The sequence below is a fragment of the Equus przewalskii genome, chromosome 7 (genome assembly GCF_037783145.1).
Source record: "Equus przewalskii isolate Varuska chromosome 7, EquPr2, whole genome shotgun sequence".
Classification (NCBI taxonomy): Eukaryota; Metazoa; Chordata; class Mammalia; order Perissodactyla; family Equidae; genus Equus; species Equus przewalskii.
This window is the reverse complement of record NC_091837.1, coordinates 76,895,944-76,909,877: the sequence shown is the minus strand read 5'-3', so window position 1 is coordinate 76,909,877 and position 13,934 is coordinate 76,895,944. Positions and strand designations below refer to the sequence as shown.

Here is a 13,934-nt window from a genome sequence, read left to right as displayed (position 1 = left end):
TGAGTACCTCATATACGCCAGGCACTGTGCTAGATGCTGGGCATGCAGTGTGAAAAGAAGGATGCCTGCCCTTATGGAGCTTACGGCACCCGGTGGGGAGGGGATGGTGGGACAGACATACAACAACCCACCCACAATAAGGATAGAGTTCAACCACGACAAGTGCACCAAAGGAAAAAAGTGGAGGATGATGGGAAATTCACCAAGTGACATAAAGGGACTGACCTCAGACCTCAGGTTCCAGCTGAAGAGGTGAGAACCCTACGACCATTCTTGTCCAGGTACCTGCCCCACGGCTCTTGCTCTGACGTTTTATTAAACACTACATATGGGGCCTAGTGAGTACCAGCACGTGACGTGACTCTTTCTCCCAACCCTGGGACTTGCCAATCCTAGACGCTGTCTAGCCTGTGGTGGACATGTGTTTGTGTTAGGATCAGGTGCTTCTGGGAGTTTAGGAGATTTCTTGACAGGGATAAGCAGAAGACACAGTGAGGTTAATTACTGAGAGCAGGCTGATGGGTGATCAAGGAATCAACCATGAAGCAGGAAGGGGAAGCTAAGGAAAGCAAAGGTCTGTGTGTGAACATAAATCGTGGTGGGCTCCTAGTTTCTCTTTCAATGAACGCTGACAGGATGGGGGCCAGTGGCCATGCCTGTGCTACGCACCTCTGCCCCCAGGATCACAGCTAATAAAACTACAGCTAACGGAGACAGAGAAAACCCCTGCCTACGTTGGCCCAGCACATTCAGTCTTCTGGCCACAGTGATCGGGCCAGAGGGAGTGCCCAGCCCAAGGCGGACCAATCAGAATGTTTCTCCAGCGTTTTCCAAATTGGAGCTAAGGAAATGATCCAACAGTCTAGTCCCAGCGGTCTGGAGGAAGCCAGTCTGCAGTGGGAGAAAGCAGGAGAGAAGGAGGTTGTGAAGAAGAAGCAGGACAGATACAAGTTGAGAGAGAGAGAGAGAGAAAAAGATTGAGAGAAAGATTGAGAGACTACTTCTGGTGTTATTCAAATCCCTGGTTCTAGGTGCTTCTGAGGCCCAGAAAGACCCCCCATGCTTATTATGACTTCACTGTTCAATTTCTTTAAAAAAAAAAAAAATCCTTCCTTTCTCTGAACTGGATTCAGTTGTGTTTTGTTGCTTATTATCCCAGAGTCCGGACGAACATAGATTTCTGCTGCAGGGCAAGAGAGAGGGCCAGGATCGACACACAGCTCCAGGCAATTACACCGAAGACTCAGTGACACAGTTCAGCAGAGTCTCTCCCACTTCAGTAATTACTATTTCAGAGAAATTATTTAAAGATGTTCTTTTGAACAAACTAATATTTCACAGATATCCAATGTCAACCTTAATTATTTGTATTATAATGCTGATTCATCACAATTTAGCAAGTATTTCTTAGGCATCTATTAAGCATCTAGAACATAGTCCTGTTCTAGGAATCTGAGAAAAGACAATGGCCCAAAACGACAAAAATCTCTATCCCTCATTCTAGTTGGGGATAAATAGACTTGAGTCTGTACAAACGCAAATTTACATGAAATCTCCTTTTGCTTTTAGCTCTTATATAAACTGCATGCAAACTATAAAACCAAAATGCACTTATTTACAATTTTTTAAAGCTATAAAAGTGATCAAATTCAAATTAGCAACACAATTTCATGCATCAAATGATATGGTGCTACAATTAAATTACTTTCATTGGAGTTAATTGTAGAAAGATAGAGCTTGAAGTCTGGTTCTATATTTAAGCTTTTTCCATGTTTTAAGCTCAATAACACTAATGATTAAGTGTATTATAAAGAATTGTATAAATACGTTCAAGACTTTGCTAGTTTAGGCTATAAGACCTCATACTTATACCAAGTCTTCTTGCAAGCAGAATTCAAATGCCTTTAGTCATGGGTCACCTGATTATTCTGTAAAACTGTCTTGTCCACCCGAAGATAAGGCTAGCCAGCTTGAATTATTAAACTTGAATTATTGAACTATTAAACTGGATGGGGAGCTACTCCATTGATTTCTGGTACTAAGAACAGATAAATTTTTTCTTTGCCTGGGTACTACCACAGTTACTCCTAATGAACTGTTCGGACATTTGAACTGTTAGCATAAAGAAGTAGGAACATCTTCACCTGTGATTATTATGGTTGCTAGTAATTAGTAAGTGCCAGACGGTGTTCTAAATGCTTTGGGGGGATCAACTTAACGAAGCCTTCAATGACCCTTCAAAGCAGGTACTTCTGCCAGTCTCAGCTTACAGATGAGGGGGAACTGAGACACAGAAAGGTTAGGTAACTTGGCCAACGTCAGACACAGAGCAAGGGACAGAGCTGGGATTCGAACCTGGGCAAGCCTGGTTCCAGAGGCTACTGTCTTACTCCCTCCAGGATACTGTCATTGGAGGCAGTGCCACCTACCACAACATAGGCCTCTCTAATCTGGCACGAGGATTATACTGGGCACCCTGTCATGACTCCCTTCCTCCACCAAGTTTCTCTCTTGGAACCACTGAGAAACGTTCATTTACCCATCAAAGCTTTACGTCATTTGGACTCCATCAGGCTACAACAGATTAAAAATGCAATTGCACATTCTGGCACTAAAATGACGTAGATCAAGGATTGACAAACTGTGACCTGTGGGCCAATCCAGCCTGCTGCCTGATTTTGTTACTACAGATCATGAGCACAGCCACACCATTCATTTACGTCATCTACGTATTGTCTATGGCTGCTTTTGCACTACGGGGCTGAGTTACGTAGTTGCAATAGAAACCACATGGGCCAAAAAGCCTAAAATATTTACGATCTGGCCCTTTACGTGAAAAGTTTGATGACTCTTAATCTGGATGAAATAAATTGTGTTCATATTATTTTTTATAGGCTATCATCAAAATGGAAACGCTTGATTTCTCATAGAGAACTCAGGGGACTTGGATGCTGGTTTGAGAAACATTTTAGAAGTTATTTATGGGCAATATAGGCTCTGAGTATTTTAGTGTTCTTTGGAGGAATTTGTAAACTGAACACACATACCCACTCTGAGGGTCCTGAGTAGCTCTTCAGACATGGCAGGCATGTTTTCACATTTGGGCCAGGACCCGTAAGACCACCTCCCCAACATACACACGACTGTATTTCCTACCCTTCTTGTGGTTGAATGGGGCCATGTGACTCATTCTGGTCAATGAGCCGTGAGCAGAAGTAACGTGTGCTTTTCTGCACCAGAGCATTTAATTACCAGCGTGAGACCCTCCTGAGCTCTCTTTCTTTCTTGCGCAACAACTGGCAACATTCAAGGTGGTGGCTGCCCCATCAGCCTGGGTTCCTGAGTCACCATCAGTAGCAAAGCCTTCTTGCCTGTCTCCAACGGATAGTAAGCATGAGCAAGAAATAAACCTTTGTGTGAGTCTGCTGGGGCCGTTGTAACAACGGAGTGGATGGGTTAAACACCAGTGGTTGATTTTCTCACAGTTCTGGAGGTCAGAAGTCTGAGAGCAAAGTATCAGCCACGTTGGTGGCTTCTGAGGGCTGTGAGGGAAGAATTTGTTCCCAGCTTCTCTCCTCGGCTTGTAGATGACCATCATCTCTCTTTGTTTTCATATTGTCTTCCTTCTGTGTAAACCGTCTGTTCTTATAAGAACACCAGAAACGTTGGATTAGAGCCCATCTCATGACGTCATTTCAATTTAATTACCTGTTAAAGAACCTGTCACCAAATATGATCGCATTCTGAGGTACTGGGAGTTAGGACTCCAGCGTAGGAATTTTGGGGGACACACAATTCAGCCCGTAACAATCGTTATTGTTTTAAGCTACTGAGATTTGGGGCTTGTCTGTTACCACAGCATAGCCCACACCATCCTAACACAAAGCAACGATCACATGCAGACTCAAACAACAGCTCCTTTGAGTTGTCTGTGCATCTTTATGGCCCTAAAAAAACCACACTGAGGATTTTATTAAAAAAAAAACAAAACAGTTACATGTGTCACAGCCGTGAATAAATTATCCCACAGCAGGATTCTTAGAGCTGGAACATCATTTATTTTTTCCATTTCAGGAAGCTAAGGGCCAGAGAAGATAAATGTCTCTTTCTAGCAGACAGGAAAGTCCCAGCCCCTGGATGACTCCCAGTCACGTGCGCCTTCCAGCCGTGACCGCCTTCCTGCCTCACTGGGATTCAAGATGGCGCTTCCCCTCAGGCCAGAACCGTCAGTGACTCCCCAGAGCCTGTCAGGCCTCCTCGACAGTTATGAACTCGGGAGGCCTCTTACTCACAGAGATATTATCATCTGACTTGTGACAGATTAATTCCTTAATCACCTGTTCAAGTTTTTCCACTTCATATTAAGCCTCACATCCTATTTCCTCATGTTTGCAAGACTGTCAGAGAGCTGGTGGTTCACTTCTTCTCTAGGGGAGGTCCTTCAGGCTCGGGAAGGAGTTCCCCAGGGAGGGAGAATACCCTGTGTATTAGTTTCCTGTGGCTGCTGTGACAAATTAGCACAAACTTGGTGACCGAAAACAAAAAAAATGTATTGCCTTGCAGTTCTGGAGGCCAGAAGTGTGAAATCAAGGTGTTGTCAGGGCTACACGTCCTCTGAAAGTTCTCTGGGAAAACCCTTCTTTGCCTCCTCCAGCTTCTGGCATCCCTTGGCTTCCTTAACCGTGTCCCTCCAACCTCTGCCTATGTCTCTCCATGGCCTTCTCCTCTCATGGCACAAATCTCCCTCTGCCTGTCTCTTATAAGGGTGCTTGCCATTGGATTTAGGGCCCACCTGGATAATCCAAGATGATCTCATCTCAGGATCCTTAACTTTTTTACATCTGCAAAGACCCTTTTTCCAAATAAGGTCACACCCACAACTTCCAAGGATCAGGATACAGCTATATCCTTTGTGGGGGCCACCGTTCAACCCACTACACTCTCTCTGTGTAGCCCCCAAGACATGTGTGGAACGTAAGTGAAGTTTGTGCTGTACTGTTCACCCCATTCTTCACCGCTCCGTCTTTTAACCTCCTTCTGCTTCTGCCTTCTCTCTGCCGCCCTGGAGAATCAGGCTCACTGACTAACTCAGTCTAAGGTTTTAGGGGGTTAATATCTGGTTCCTTCACAGATATTTGCAGTGCAAATTTAAATAACAGAGAGGACAATGCTAACAGCAGTGGAAAAATTTTCTCCTTGTAAAATTGTGGACATTGGTGAGGGATATATTTCTGGATAAGAAGAGCAAAGAGGAGTGGCAGAATTCTTTCCAAAGGGTGCACACGCTGCATACCAGGCTCTATCAGATTCTACTGTTACGTTAATTTCCGGAACAGACTCAGAGCACACTGGTCAAACATGTGCCTAGCTTGAGGCTGGGAGGCTGTATATATCTTTGTGTGTGTGTGTGTGTGCATGTACGTGTGTGTGTACAGATGTAACAGATTTAGTACTCAACCTCAACCAGCTAGATTGCTGAAATCAGGAAAAGTAAACCTAAAGGATAATGCTAATATTACTAATAACGCACAGTCATTTATTTAGTGCTTACAATGGCTAGGCACCGTGCTAGGCTCTTAGAAATTTCCTCATTTTATTTCGAAAACCTCTATACATGTTCAGGACAGAGAAAACTTATTACAAAGTGTTTCTCCTGGGGGCCGGCCCCATGACGGAGTGGTTAAGTTCGCACGCTCCGTTTCAGCTGCCCAAGGTTTTGCCGGTTCAGATCCTGGGCGCGGACATGGCACCGCTCATCAAGCCATGCTGAGATGGCGTCCCACATAGCACAATCAGAAGAACCCACAACCAAAAATATACAACTATGTACCGGGGGGCTTTGGGGAGAAAAAGGAAAAATCAGATCTTTAAAAAAAGTGGTTCTCCTGAAAAAAATGCAAAAGTTTCAGTTCACCACAAGCTCAGCCAATGAGTAACATCATCATAGTGTGTGGCTGCAAAAGGGGGCCACAGATTTAGGTTGATTTCATGACACTGTTATGCCCAGATCAAGGGTGGAAAATAGACACAGTTTAGTAAAAGAGGCCCTTTTGCACCCCATTAACTGAGCTCAGAGTCTCAAGGGACACAAGATAGAGGAAATACCTTCCAATGTCACAATCTCTTGTTGGAGGACAGAATATCTCCATTGAAACGTGGCTTCTTCCTCCTTGGAGAAGACTTGAACATTCTGGGAGAAAAGCTTGAACTTCCCCCTTTAGCTGTCTCTCCCTCCATACACTACAAGCCTGGAGCAGCCACCTCTGGGCTCTAGGCCTTGACCTTGACTTCCTCTTGGGGCACCCCCAAAGGCCTCCTCTCACCAGAATGGCCCAGCCCCCAAAGTTAAGATCCTCTTATTCCGACTTCAGGAGCCAGCTGCATCACTTCTTGCTTGAGTCCCTCTTTACTGTGGGTCTCTCCAGGATGAGGACCAATGAAGCTGGGGCCAAAGGAGGGAGAAGTGAAGCCTGTAGGTGAGCATTCAAGGAGAGGCAACCCAAATGGGGTGGGAGCTGACCACAGGCCAGGTAAGAACAGCTGGAGGAAATGGAGATATTTAACTTAGAGAAGACTTTGGGGGTCCCAAGAGCTGAACCCAAGTCGTGATAATTATAACTGCCACCCATAGGATAAATACCTGGTTCCAGGCTCTATCCTCCGAGCTTTATGTACATGATACTTACTTGCTTTAACCTTCACAAGAACCTTCTGAAAATTCAATGCTCCTCTTTAAAGATAAATAAATCAAAGCAATGAGAGCTTAAGCAACTTATTTGAGGTCCAATAGCTAAGTTAATGTCAAGGCCAGCGTTCCATCCGGGAAGGTCTAACTCCATTCTATCACCGTCAAGAGGGAGAAAGCAAAGAAATTTATTATGTTTCACACCAGAAGATAAATGTAGGAACAATGGGCCAACATTCCAGGGAGGCAGATTGTTGGCTCAGTCCAGAGAAGAATTCTGTAACAGTTACAGCTGCCTGGTGACGAGTGGGCGGCCTAGTGGCTCCCTAGGGCTCCCATCACTGAGCTCCAAGCAGAAGCCGACAACCATCTGCCATGGATATATTAAGGAATTCCGGCCTGGAATGAAGGTGGGGCCAGGGGAACTTGATGAAAGGATATGTATGTACTTTGTTCAATGAAGCACTAGGCAGATTCTAGGCAGTTCTGTAAAAGCTTGGCATTCTGTGATTTCCAAAGCCTGAAAAACGCCTTTGCACTATGAAATCCCTAACAGTCACTGTCTTCTGAATCTTACCATGAAAACCAGAGAAAAGCAATATTTGATCATGCTCCTTTCCTGGTCTGCTTCTCACATTACATTCTCTCTCTCATTTAGGATAAATTTCACACTCACTGCATTTTCTTTCTTTTTATACCCTGAAGAAGAACAGTGTATGTACACTCTCATTAGAGCATTCCTGAGACATGAGTAAGCCTGAATTCTCCGTTCCTTTAACGAATTACTCCGCTGGGGCCAACGATCAATTCATGCACTTTGTTCTACAAGTTTTTGGTTTCTCAGGCTGTGTGTTCTGAGAACCTGCTGTAAGAACTCCCTGGCATCCTCTGCTTCATTAAGGTTCTCCATTTTCCGTGGTGTTTAACATTTTCATTCTGAAGGCCTAAGAACCCTGAAGAGGGAAAGGGCCATCTGAATTCAACAGTAACAATACAACAACCGCCAACAGTTTCCTAGAACTTGCAATGCACCAGGTCCCCGGGTACTTTAAATATATTAACTCGTTTAATCTTCATATCAACCCCATGAGGTAGGAACTATTCTAATTGTCCCTATTTTAAAGATGAGGAAACAGAGGCATGAGCAAGTTTAGTAATTTGCAAGGATCTAGGATGCAAATCCGGACATTTGAGTTGTATTATCCTCACCCTTAATCCACACTATCCTGCCTCGGGTTGTGTGCCTGCTGACAGCCGAGGGATCCTGGGTGCGTTGTCCGCTTCCCTGGGCTGTGGCTTCCTTGTCAGTGAAATGAAGGCCTATTCCAGTACTCTGCCGACTCCAGCTCTGGAGTTCCAGGAGGCAGCATTTCCAGGCAGCGACAGTGTGTCCACATGAGCCAGGCAAGAAGCTTCAACTCACCTAATAGGAAAGGCTCCTTAGCCTATTCTCAGACCTCTCCTTGCATGAAAATGATCTCATTTGACTCACAAATCCATTCCACCGTGTGGCTGTCTCTTTCTCTGTGCCAGCTACAACCCATTTCCCTCACTTACTCCCACGCGCAGCTGGAGAACCAGTGCTCAGCATGTATTAAAACACCCTCCGCATCCTAAAAGTTATTTACTAGCATTCCCTGACTTCTTTTTGACAAAGTACAGGCATATCTTGCTTTACGGCGCTTTGCAGGTATTGCATTTTACAGAAGACCTTCCACAGCAAAAAGATTACGACTTACCGAAGGCTCAGATGCTGGTTAGCATTTTTTAGCAACAAAGTATTTTTTAACTAAGGTATGTACGTTGTTTTTTTAGACACAATACTATTGCACACTTAATAGACTACAACATAGTGTAAACATAGCTTTTATATGCACTAGGAAACAAAAAACTTCATGGGACTTGCTTTATTGTGGTTGTCTGGAACTGAACCTGTGATGTCTCCAAGATGTGCCTGTATACTGTCAATCACATACTTTAGATTCATGTATTCATTCACCCAACACACATTTATTGAGTGCCTAGAATGTACCAGGCACTGTCATAAACTGTTCACATTTTGGTGAAATCTGAGTTGGGGACTATATTAGGCTTGTGCTAGCTGCTATAACAGATAATCTCCATATTTTAACTGCTTAACAGATAAAAGTTGATGTGTTCTTATTTTATTAAAGATTTTTTTTCCTTTTTCTCCCCAAAGCCCCCCCGGTACATAGTTGTATACTCTTAGTTGTGGGTCCTTCTAGTTGTGGCATGTGGGATGCCGCCTCAACGTGGCTTGATGAGTGGTGCCATGTCCGTGCCCAGGATTCAAACTGACGAAACAGTGGGCTGCCTCAGCAGAGCGCACAAACTTAAGCACTCAGCCACGGGGCCGGCCCCAAAAGTTTATTTCTTGTTCTGATAAAGTTTAAAACTGGGGAATAATAATAATGATAAAAAGATTTTTAAAAAAAGTATAAAACTGGTTCTGTCTCAGGCTCTCTCTCGTGGCTCCACCCTCCCCTGGGGTGTGGGAGTCATTTACACTCAGCTGCATGATGGGAAATGAGCCAGAGGAAAGGAGGCACACCTTTCTCCTAGTCACCTTTACCCAGAAGTGACACACATCCCCTCTGTTCAATTTGAAGGCCTAGATGCGAGGTCTAGGGTAGTGGATAAAAGTGGGGTGCTGAGAAATGTCACCCCAGCTTGGCAGCCTCTTCCCAGAGGGCAGCTGCTCTCTTGCGTGGCGGCCAGCGTGGCCAATTTGTGGCAAGTATACTAGAACGCACCCATGGCGGATGCTGGACTCTCCAGTGGAGTTCCCAGGCAGGTATGCTCTATATCAGTGATGCTGACATTGCTCAGCATATCTTTAGCAACCCTTCTTTGGAAATTACTTTTACAGCAATTTGGGAACAAAAGATCTTTCTTTGTAAATCCCTCAATGGTGGCAATATGCATTCTTTGTAGGCTGATTTACTTCTTGCAAATTAGTCATGAGTCATTCAGAGTTGAGTCTGGAGCATAAAGCAGAGGCTCAGTAACGCTGTCTTGAATCAAAGTCAAAATGTATCCATAAAATGTAGAGATTGATTCTCCTGGTGCCTGCCGAATTGGCTCTGAAAGCAATTCCCTGAGAGGAGCTGAGCTCCCGGTGTGTTTTGAGCAAAGGTAGGACTGTTTGATAAAATGGCAGGAGCAAGAAAGCTGTTCTTGGTGTCAGAGGATCTGAACATTAAATGTGGAGCCCAGGACAAGACCTGGGACCCTCTCTGGGCCTCAGTTTCTTCATCTGTAAATCGAAGAAGGAGAGAGTGGATTAGATCACCTCTCGCCTTCCTGGAAGCTCTGACACTTGGGATTCTAAGGATAAAGCTTTCAAATACCACTTATCTGCATAGGTCAGTGCTAGAGGGTTTGTTTTAAACACAGCCTCATTGTTGCTAAAACTCAGCCTTGTATTTACACATTGCCTGTTCTAGAATCGGAGAAGCCCAAGCTGGAAGACCATCCATAGGGTGCTTTTGGGTGTGTGTGACACTGGACAAGCCTTGGAGACCCTGCTTCTTTGAAAATGCACTGGAAATATAATGGCCCCCTCCCCACGGGAATGGAGTGAACTCGCGAATGAGGGAATGCAGTATCTCAGCACAATGCCTGGTACCAGAAAGCACCTGTCACGCTCGCTGTTGAGACTGGGTTATTTTAACTATTACTGTCACCCTTCCACTCCCAGATCTGCTCTGTAACATCCCTGCCAGGGACCTGGTGGATGGGACCCCTCGGTATGTCCCTCAAAAGAGGACTCACTCACTACTGCCCACTTTGGATAGTGCTGTCTTAAATTTATTGTATAAAAAGTAATAACAATAGCTAGTAACTTCTAGTTCCTGTTCCCAGCTCCTCTCCTCAGGGCCTGCCATAAAAAGAATTCTCTTCCTTGAGGCAGCCCTCAAATGCTGAATGCCAGATAGAAGCTCCCTGCTGTCTCTGCGAGTCCTCATGTTTGTACTTTCTCCATTGTTCCTCTTAGAAAAATGAATTCTTGTTCTTTCTCAATTCTGACTCCTCCTTGAATAGGAACTAGCTTGTCTTTATTTCCCTTAAACTGGGCACATGAACTGAAACCGTAGGCGTGATTGGGCCTGAGCCCAGCAGAATAGGAATGTCTCAATTCGGGCTGCACGTTGGAATCACACGGGAAGCTTTGAAAAATCCTGATGCCCAGGCTGGATCCCAAACCATTTATATCAGTTTCCCTGAGAATTCGGCATCAATGTTTTTTAAAGCTTTTAGATGATTCTAATGTGCAGCCAAGACTGAGGAGCACTGTTCCAGGTGCTTGTCCCTGTTAATGTGGGCTATATTACAATCAATGTTTTGCTAGTCTCATTCATCACGATGTTGAGTTGTATTTAGTCTACTGTTAAGAAAAATCACATCTTTTTTTACTGAGCCAAGGATCTCCAAGTCTTGATTGTGTATTTGATTTTTTATACCTCAAGTACAAATATTTTACACTGATGAAAGCTTTCCTGGTTAAATTTATCTCCTTTGGGCCAGCCCTGGTGACCTAATGGTTAAGTTCAGCACGTTCCACTTTGGCTGCCTGGGTTCGGTACCTGGGCACAGGTCTACACCACTCTGTTAGTGGCCACGCTGTGCTGGCGGCTGACATACTAAAAATAGAGGAAGGTTGGCACGGATATTAGCTCAGGGTGAATCTTCCTCAGCAAAAATAAATAAATAAAATTCTCTCTTTTGTGTAACTCCCAAGTCAGCAAACTTTTTCTGCAAAGGGCCAGATAGTAAATATTTTAAGATTTGCAGTCCATATGATCTCTGCTGCAACTGATCAGCTCTTCCTTTGTAGCCTGAAAGCAGCCATAGGCAACATGTAAACAACTGATGTGGCTGTGTTCCAATAAAACTTTATTAGAAATAGGCAGCAGGCCAGATTGGCCCATGGGCTGTAGCTTGCCAGCCCCTGGTTTAAGTGATCAATTTTTGGGGGTTCCTAACTGTGTCATATAACACATCAGCTATGCTCTCCTTCCTTTGATTAAGAAGCCAGATAAACACCCTTACTTTGCTTCTGTCTAAGTCCAAATCAGAGCCTGTCCAAACTGTATGAGACACCATTTCACACCCATTAGGATGGCTATCATCAAAAAATGGAAAACAACAAGTGTTGTGAAGATGTGGAGGAAATGGAACACTTGTGCACTGCTGGTGAGAATGTGAAATGGAGCACCTGCTGTGAAAAACAATATGGCAGTTAAACTCAGAATTTAACAACTTAAAGTTAGAATTATCATATGATCCAGCACTTTCACTCCCGAATATACACCCAAAGGAACTAAAAGCAGCACTCAGACATTTGTACACCCATGTTCATAGCAGCATTATTCACAAAAGCTAAAACATGGAAACACCCAAGTGTCCATCAATGGATGAATGGATAAGCAAAATGTGGTGTATATATATACAATGGAATATTATTCAGCCTTAAAAAGGAAAGAAATTCAGACATGTGCTACACGGATGAACCTTGAGGACATTATGCAAAGTGAAATAAACCAGACACACAAGGATAACTGTTGTTCAATTCCACTTATATGGGTACCTAAAGTAGGCGCATTCCAAAAGATGAAAAGTAGAATAGAGGTTAGCAGGGCCTGGGAGAAGTAGGAATGGGGTGCCATTTAATGGGTACAGAGTTTCAGTTTGGAAGGATGAAACACTTCTGGAGGTGGATGGTGGTGATGGTTGTACAACAATGTGAAGCTACTTAATGCATTAAACTGTGAACTTAAAAATGGTTAAAATGGCAAATTTTATTTAAATTTTACACAGTTGAAAAAAAAACCCCAACCACCTGAAGGCCAGCCTCTAAAGGGCTCCCTCCAGCTATTATCAAAGCCTGCATCAGCACACTCCAAATGTAACCATTCAGCCTGTCGCATAAAGGAGGTGACAGAAAATTGTGAATAAAAATAAACTGATGTCAATCTCCCATCTACACCATCATTTTCCTCTCATGGACAAGATCCTAATAGACCTCATAAATGCCTTAGTGTGTTCAGTAATCTATTAGTACATCTATTAATCTACTAGTTCAGTCACTTGTCAAGGAAGGAATTGAGGTTGGTTTTTCATTCTAAAAAAGAAGAGTCGGTGAAAGGCGTCAAGACCTGCTCGGGAGCAGCCTGCCATACCTGGTGACGCGCTGGGAAGATCCTCCTGCGGTCGGCGACAGCCTCCCGACCTGAACAGACAGCCGGAAGGGCCTGCCGGGCCCCCCATGACAAACAGACAAGGTGTGCCTCTTGCGGGTTTTTGTTTATCTCTGTGCATATAATGCAAAATATCCACGTGAGAGCGGATGGTTGCAACAGGGACTTGGACAGTGAGGGGAGCCGTCTTCGTGGTGTGTGGCTCCCTCTAGTGTGTGACGGGGGAAAAGGTCAGACAGACGGGATTTGGAAAACTATCGTGTTGGCATTTTTGTAGCACAGTTACGTTTGTCAGGCAATTTCAAACAGCTATCCGTTGGACCTATGACAATCTAATGCAAACTTTGACTTATTAATGTAAAACGCCTGGGACTACTTAGATGAACCGTCTACAAAAAAAGAAAGGAAACCAAAACTGATGATTTTTCGTTTTTAGTTCTCAGTTTCCCCAGACAGTGTTCTACCGAGGTAAAAATCCTCTTACAACATAGGCATTATCAAGGAGAAGAATTAATTCCTATTTGTTCCATAAGTGATCCCCCTTTCAGTATTATCCCACAGAGTTCCATAATATTTCTTATACTCCCACGAAGCCACGGGGGCCGTCCTTTTACCCAAAAGGTGGAGATCTACAGCAACACGTCTGCTTTAAAAGCAAAGTCTTCCCAACACAGACCCTTGCTCTCTAAGGTTTGGTTTGAATATCTTTCTCTTAAAAAGAAGTGGCTTACTCTTCATGTTTTTGAGGTCACAAACTCTTGAGTAATAATGAAAGCTATGGACCCAACCCCCTTCTATGCCCCTCAAAATGCAAGCAGACACACACGCACATACACACACACAAACACATGCAAAAGTGCACACACAAGTCCAGGAGATTCAGTCTCCCTAAGGTCCATTCACGGATCCTGGAGTCCAGGTGAAGAGTCTGAAAGGGGCCTGCGTTCCCTTCACTGTGGGCGTGTGGGGCCCGTTAGGCATGGGGCACATTCCTTAGCTGTATGTAGCCAAAGTGAGTAGAGATATAA

The 13,934-nt window shown here is 44.2% G+C and overlaps 1 long non-coding RNA gene across 1 annotated transcript; it reads right to left on the bottom strand.

The window, feature by feature from the left end:
* Positions 1-1,351: 1,351 nt before the first annotated feature.
* LOC139084573 (uncharacterized) lies at positions 1,352-13,081 on the bottom strand. Its single transcript, XR_011542062.1, has 2 exons — positions 12,889-13,081; positions 1,352-3,639 (listed from the first exon to the last, which is right to left on the bottom strand). It is a non-coding gene; the product is annotated as an uncharacterized lncRNA (long non-coding RNA).
* Between the last annotated feature and the right edge of the window lie 853 nt (positions 13,082-13,934).